Raw genomic sequence first — 8,223 nt, forward strand, 5'->3', positions numbered from 1 at the left:
AGTCCAGGACCAGATGGATTCACAGCTGAATTCTACCAGAGGTACAAGGAGGAGCTGGTACCGTTCCTTCTGAAACTATTCCAATCAATGGAAAAAGAGGGAATCCTCCCTAACTCATTTTATGAGGCCAACATCATCCTGATACCAAAGTCTGGAAGAGACACAACAAAAAAAGAAAATTTTAGATCAATATCCCTGATGAACATCGTGCAAAAATCCTCAATAAAATACTAGCAAACCAAATCCAGCAATGCATCAAAAAGTTTATCCAACACGATCAAGTCGGCTTCATCCCTGGGATGCAAGGCTGGTTCAACATATGCAAATCAATAAATGTAATCCAGCATATAAACAGAACCAAAGACAAAAACCACATGATTATCTCAATAGATGCAGAAAAGGCCTTTGACAAAATTCAACAGCCCTTCATGCTAAAAACTCTCAATAAATTCGATATTGATGGAATGTATCTCAAAATAATAAGAGCTATTTATGACAGACTCACAGCCAATATCATACTGAATGGGCAAAACCTGGAAGCATTCCCTTTGAAAACTGTCACAAGACAGGGATGCCCTCTCTCACCCCTCCTATTCAACATGGTGTTTGAAGTTCTGTTCAGGGCAATCAGGCAGGAGAAAGAAATAAGGGGTATTCAGTTAGGAAAAGAGGAAGTCAAATTGTCTCTGTTTGCAGATGACATGATTGCATATTTAGAAAATCCCATCGTCTCAGCCCAAAATCTCCTTAACCTGACAAGCAACTTCAGCAAAGTCTCAGGATACAAAATCAATGTGCAAAAATCACAAGCATCCTTGTACACCAATAACAGACAAAGAGAGAGCCAAATTATGAGTGAACTCCCTTTCACAATTGTTTCAAAGAGAATAAAAGACCTAGGAATCCAACTTACAAAGAATGTGAAAGACCTCTTCAAGGAGAACTACAAGCCACTGCTCAACAAATAAAAGAGGACACAAACAAATGGAAGAACATTCCATGCTCATGGATAGGAAGAATCAATATCATGAGAATGGCCATACGGCCCAAGGTAATTTACAGATTCAATGCTATCCCCCATTAAGCTACCAATGACTTTCTTCACAGAATTGGAAAAAACTACTTTAAAGTTCATATGGAACCAAAACAGAGCCCGCATTGCCAAGACAATCCTTAGCCAAAAGAACAAAGCTGGAGGCATCACGCTACCTGACTTCAAACTATACTACAAGGCTACAGTAACCAAAACAGCATGGTACTGGCACCAAAACAGAGATATAGACCAATGGAACAGAACAGAACCCTCAAAAATAATACCACACTTCTACAACCATCTGATCTTTGACAAACCTGACAAAAACAAGAAATGGGGAAAGGATTCCCTATTTAATAAATGATGCCAGGAAAACTGGCTAGCCATATATAGAAAGCTGAAACTGGTTCCCTTCCTTACACCTTATACAAAATTAGTTCAAGATGGATTGGAGACTTAAATTTTAGACCTGAAACCATAAAAACCCTAGAAGAAAACCTAGGCAATACCTTTCAGGACATAGACATGGGCAAGGACTTCATGTCTAAAACACCAAAAGCAACGGCAACAAAAGCCAAAATTGACAAATGGGGTCTAATTAAACTAAAGAGCTTCTGCACAGCAAAAGAGTGAACAGGCAACCTGCAGAATGGGAGATAATTTTTGCAATCTACTCATCTGACAAAGGGCTGATATCCAGTACCTACGAAGGACTCAAACAAATATACAAGATAAAAACAACCTCATCAAAAAGTGGGCGAAGGATATGAACAGAGACTTCTCAAAAGAAGACATTTATGTAGCCAACAGACACATTAAAAAATGCTCATCATCACTTGTCATCAGAGAAATGCAAACCAAAACCTCAATGAGATACCATCTCATACCAATTAGAATGACAATCATTCAAAAGTCAGGAAACAACAAGTGCTAGACAGGATTTGGAGAAATAGGAATGCTTTTACACTGTTGGTGGGACTGTAAAGTAGTTCAACCATTGTGGAAGACAGTGTGGCGGTTCCTCAAGGATCTAGAACTAGAAATACCATTTGACCCATCCATCCCATTACTGGGTATATACACAAAGGATTATAAATCATGCTACTATAGAGACATGCACACGTATGGTTATTGCGGCGCTATTCACAATAGCAAAGACTTGGAACCAACCCAAATGTCCATCAATGACAGATTGGCTTAAGAAAATTTTGGCACATATACACCATAGAATACTATGCAGTCGTAAAATGGATGAGTTCATGTCCTTTGTAGGGACATGGATGCAACTGGAAACCATCATTCCCAGCTAACTATCACAAGAACACAAAATCAAACACAGTATGTTCTCACTCATACGTGGGAATTGAACAATGAGAACACTTGGACACAGGAAGTGGAACATCACACACTGGGGCCTGTCATGGAGTAGGGGGAGGTGGGGAGGGATAGCATTAGGAGATATACCTAATGTAAATGATGAGTTAATGGGTGCAGCACACCAACATGGCACGTGTACACATATGTAACAAACCTGCACGTTGTGCATATGTACCCTAGAACTTAAAGTATTAAAAAAAAATACTGGGGATGCTTGCTGGTTTTGGACACCAGCTAGGGGAAAAAGAAGGTGAGAATTGGGGGAAAGCAGCTGGGGATCCTTAGTTACTCCAAGTGAAAGACCTGGGTAAGGGGATACAGAAGACAGTAGTGGTGAGATTTCACGGGACAGACCTTGGGCAGGCACCTAAAAGCGGGTGCTCATCATCTCTAGAACTCTGATGGCCCACGCTGTGTGCTCTCTTAGGCACGTTTCTCACTGATGCTGGACACTGTCAGGAAGGACTGTGTGGATCGGAGTGAGCCTGGGGCAGGCAGGTCAGGGACCAGGATTCTGAGGCCTGGGAGGAGAGAGCTCTTAGATCTCAGCATTCAGCAGACCTCCTCTCATGAGAGCCTCACAGCTGACCCTGTGAGCTGGGGTGTTAAGCCCCTGTCACCTACGAGTGGTGGAGGTTCCATAGCAGCTGCCAGTCTCTGCTTCCTAAGTAGTGATGCTTCAGGGTTGTGTGAGGTTTGGGCTGAGCTGAACTTAGCCTGTCCCTCAGGTGGTACCCATGAGAGGAGAGGGAAATTGCATTCATGAAAGATCAGACAGGTCCTAAATGGCTGTGCACTTCCTCTTTATGTAAGGCCTCAGTTTCCCTGTCTGTCATGAGAGACGGTTGAGGCAGAAGGTTCCCAAGCCTCAGTTCCCATGCTGTCTCCTCTGGAACCCAGAGCCTAACACAGGTCTCAGTTCTGCTCAGTGCACAACCCCTGACCCTCATAGCCTTGGCAGTAGCACAGCATGAGAGCGGGTGAGAAGCAGGGCTAGCCATGGGCTGGAGTGCCTTTCTGATGAACCTTGGCTGTCTGCCTTCCAGAGATATTAGGTCAGCACTCAAAGGAGGAGTATGAGCAATTGGGGCCCTCACTCTGGGGAGGTTGGGGATGTGGAAGTCAGAGACCCTCCTGGGCAGGATGCCCCCTGGTTCCACCCTCTGCCTCTTAGATTTATTGGGAGGGTTTGATGCACAGAGAAGGAAGAAACCCATCCCAGTGGAGGGTGTGGGTAGGGGACTGCAATCAATGACAAATTCGTAGAGGAGGAGCTGTTTATATCCAACTCTGAAAACAGGTTGAAGCTGAATGGGATTGAAGAAGAGGGGGCCCCTTAAGAGAAAAGCCCTAGAGACCAGTGTCTGCTCCTCCCACCCCAACAAGTCCCCTTCAGCATCTTCCATCCAGGCCCTGTCAGCATCCTGTCCTTCCCTCTGGGTTCAGGAAACCAAAGTCCTCCAAGAAATGCAGCCGCTTCAGTAACAAGAGAGAACTGTCATCTTCAGACTGAGGAGGAATTTGGGGTTTGGTTCAGGTCCATTGAAAAGCACAGTCGGAATAAAACATGGGGGTAGCAGATATTCAGAGGGTAGGAGGAAACTCTCTCATGGCCAGCTTCAGACAGCCTGTGGCCATGGCTCCCTGGTCAGCAGGAGACCATGCTGCATGGGGACCCCTAGGCAGGCACTGAGGTGTGGCTGCTGCAGTGTCACAGCTACTGCTCTTTCCTGTAGTGACAACCTGTCCTGCCCACTGAGCCTCTATCCCAGTAGGCCAGCAACACCCTCAAGGCTAAGAAAATCAGGCCATGAAGAATATCAGGGCCAATGAGTGCCCAGGTTGTAGGGACAGAGTGCCTCAGGGCTCAGTGAAGTTTGGGCTGAGCGTGCCTCTGGGCTTCCAACTCCACTGTGACCAGCACTGTGATTGGGGCAGCCTCACTGCTCTGGAATTTGAGGCACCATTGTCATAAATATAAAACACCCTTCCAATCCTTTTCATTTTTATCTTCCTCTGTAATCACCATGTACTGCTGCTCTGTTAGTGTTTTTATTCAAATTAATAAACATATGTTATACAGTGTGTATCATTGTTCCTCATGATTTCTACACCATACTGTATGATTCCAGTCATATGAGGTACTTATGGTAGTTCCATTCATAGAAACACAAGGTAGAAGAGTGGATCCCAGGGGCTATAGGGAGGGTAACAGGGAGGTATTGTTTAATGGGCACAGTTTTGGTTTTGCAGAATGAAAAATAAAACATTTCCTATGAATGTGGATGATGGCTGCAAAACAATGTAAATGTACTTAATTCTTTTGAACTGCACACTTAAATTCGTTAAAATGGTTAATTTTGTATATATTTTACCACAATATAAAACACTTTAAAATAAACAGACTATAGCTATATGCAACAGCATGAATGAATATCACAAATACAATGTCTCATAAAAGAAAGTTGATGTAAATATATACTTACTATATAATTTCATTCATATTAAATCCAAAAATCAAACAAAACTGAGGTTCTGCTTCTACTCATTGTGGAGTAGCTTAGTGAACTAACACTCTTAGAAGTAACAAACATGAAATCAGGATACAATACTATATGTTATTATAGAAATCCATCTACATATAATAGAAACATGATATATGTGTGAATAAGAACAAAATGAAGATTTCAGCTGTGCCCCACTGTAGGGGATATAGGTAATAAAGTTTCAATTCAGCCCAGTAACACCTTTTAAGTTTGTAGTACACAACTTTGCAATTAACGAGACCTGTGAAGAAACATGAAAATGTAATCCATACACAAGATAAAATGCTGGCAATAGAAGCTATCCCAATATATCCAAGATATTGTAATCAGAAGACAGGGATTTAAAGGCAGCTATTATACATGTGTTCTTGGGGATAAAAGAAAATATTTGCATTACAATTGAACAGATGTGAAACTTCAGCAGAGAAATGGAAACTATGTATATAAAAGAACCACATAGAAAATAAGGAGATGAAAATATTTTGAGCTTTTCCACAGATTAGAAACAAAAGACACAGCAATAGAAATGATTCAATCTGAAGAAAAGAATGTAAAGAAAATAGAGCCTTAGAAGCCTGTGGTATAATTGAGTCTGAGAAAGAGGAGAGAGACAGACAAATCAAATGATGTACAAAATAAATAACCAACGGGTAAGTGAATACTTTCAAAAAACTTTCCAAGACCTTAATTTTTACATACAAAAGACCAACAAACCCCCAAAATAAATACAAATAAATATAAATAAAGTCATACCAAGGCCACATTGTGACTGTGGAAACTGGCAGGGCAGGCTTTCAACTGACTTGTAATGATTTCTAATAGTTACTATTTATAATAACGGAAAGTAGAGTTTTGTTTTGTTTTTTTTCTTGGAGCGTCTGACTTAGGCACAGATGACTGACAGGTATTAAAGGCAGATGACTTTCCAGCCTTCTCTTACATTTTCTATATCTTACCTTGGAAACTATTTGTTTCTTCGAAATCCTGCAGTAAAATTAATGCTCCAGAAAGATGTCCCAGGGAGAGTCTGCTCTGCTGCATCCACCCTGCATGGAGTTGAGACTGTGCCTACACTCGTTTCAGAAGTGTGTAGTTGTGGAGTACTTAGAGTTAATCTGAAAAAGTAAATGGAAAAAATTGATTCAGATAATTATCACTGTTAAGTTCCACCAGCAAAGTATTGAAAGTAGTTATAAAGGGATATTTAAAAAGCAAAATTAAAAGATTTTCTAAGGGAGCCCTATTCACAGCAGAAATGCAGACACTGAACATGACCTCACCAAACTTCCCTTATGCGTTGGGAGGGACCAAGAGGCCTTCTGGTCTTGCTGGCCTGCGTTAATTATGGCAGAGCAGTCCATACTAATGAAATGGGAAAAGTTCACTTGTCCCTTTTGCAGGTTGTGCGATGGGGGTGTGACTTGCTTCTTCAGTGCCCTGCTGCTCAAACTTCTAGGGGAGCATACAGAGGGGCAGGCTATGGGGCTCTGACCCCATGGCAGTGATCTACAGGTGAATGTTTACAGCTGAAGCCCCAGTAGATGTGTGTTATAGCTCTTTTAGTTTAGCTGTCCGTAGGCGACTTGTGTTAGTCAACTCAATTAGACCCCTGCTTTACCGGAAGGACAGACGGCTTTATGTATCTCAGGGTTCTTGCCTTGGTGTACTGGAAGAATTGGATCACATGTTGGCTTGGAGAACACGCGGGAGGTTTTATTGAGTGGAAGTAGCTCTCAGCATATGGGGGAGGCAGAAGGGAGATGGTTTCCCCCTGGAATTGGACGCCCAGGGGGCCTGGCTGTCTGGCCAAACTTTACCTCCTTCTGCCAGTAGATAGCCTGCTGGCCTGCTGGAGTCTGTCCTGTGCTCTTCCCCAGAGTTCTCCCCTCCATGCCCAGAGGATGTACAGTCACCTGTGCGTCTGCCTGCTAAGAGCCTCAGGGTTTTATAGGCACAAGATGGGGCATGGCAGGCCATGGTTGTCTTGGGAAATGCAACATTTGGGCAAGAAAGCAAAAATGCGTGTAGCAGGATGAGTCGTAGACAAAACTCCTCAGACACCGGATTAAAGAAGGAAGAGGTTTTTTATTCGGCCGGGAGCATCGGCAGACTCACATCTTAAGAGCTGAGCTCCCCGAGAAAGAAATACTTGGCCTCTTTAAAGGCTTATAACTTTAAGGTGTCCACGTGAAAGGGTCGTGACAAATAGAGCAAGCGTGGGAAACGTGACTGGGGGCTACATGCATCAGCTAACAGAACAAAAGTTTTACAATGCTTTTTTCATACAGTGTCTGGAATTTACAGATAACACAAGTAGTTCAGGCCAGTGGTTGATGTTATTATTATTACTTTGTTTAACTTCTGGGGCCAGGTGGTGGTGCCAAGGTTGTCTGGCTATTTATCTTACTATTGTTTCTTTCTCTTTACTCCTGTCTTGTGAACTAGGCAAGGTGGGGGGAGGAGGGCAGCAGGAGTAGTAGAGGTCTCCTTCCTTATCCCCCCCTTTGAGAATTTTCACTAATTAGTAGGAGTTCTCACTTTTATTTTTACTTTCTGAGTCTCTTTGCAAGACAGAGTGATAGTGTTTTATGTAATACACTTGTGCTAAAGTTTTCTGATGAACTATGGTAGCTACAAAACCTTTTATTATTTGAAGGAACAAGTGTAATACACAGGGGAGCAGGAAGCAACTTTTTATTACTAGTAATATATTTATAATGAGGGTTTTACATTTTTATAGCTGGAAACTGTTTTCTAAATGAGGACCTAGGATCAAACCTGTGTTAAACTTGTACAGGCACATGTATCAACTTTGTCATGTCCTAAGCAGGTTAGTTTTGTCACTGGGTCTGAAAAGCTTTTTCTTAGTGAGTAACACAGTTTTTTTAAATAACAGAAGTTTTAAGAGCCAGATACTTGAACTGGTGGCATCTGTTTGGGGAAAAGTTAAAGTTATTTTGAGGCATTAATTCTTTTGCGTCTCAAGGCCATTGGTCTCTTATGTTAGCCTTTTTATAAACACAACATGAAGAAACATCCAGGCTGCCAGCGATGTTTTCAGCCAACTGAGCAAATAGGTTTTTTCTGTTTTTACTAAAGGAAGAAGTTCTGGTAACTTCTGGTTTATATGTTTAAAGAATGACTGTAAGACCCGAAATTGTTGCTGGGCTGGACAGGTCTGGGTTTCCTAGTAGTATGTGTAGAGTGGGGACACCTTATATAGGTGTTTCTTTTAGCATGGCTATGGGAGGTAACAACAACAAAACA

The sequence above is a fragment of the Rhinopithecus bieti genome, unplaced genomic scaffold, assembly GCF_001698545.2.
Source record: "Rhinopithecus bieti isolate Rb0 unplaced genomic scaffold, ASM169854v2 scaffold_16491, whole genome shotgun sequence".
Classification (NCBI taxonomy): Eukaryota; Metazoa; Chordata; class Mammalia; order Primates; family Cercopithecidae; genus Rhinopithecus; species Rhinopithecus bieti.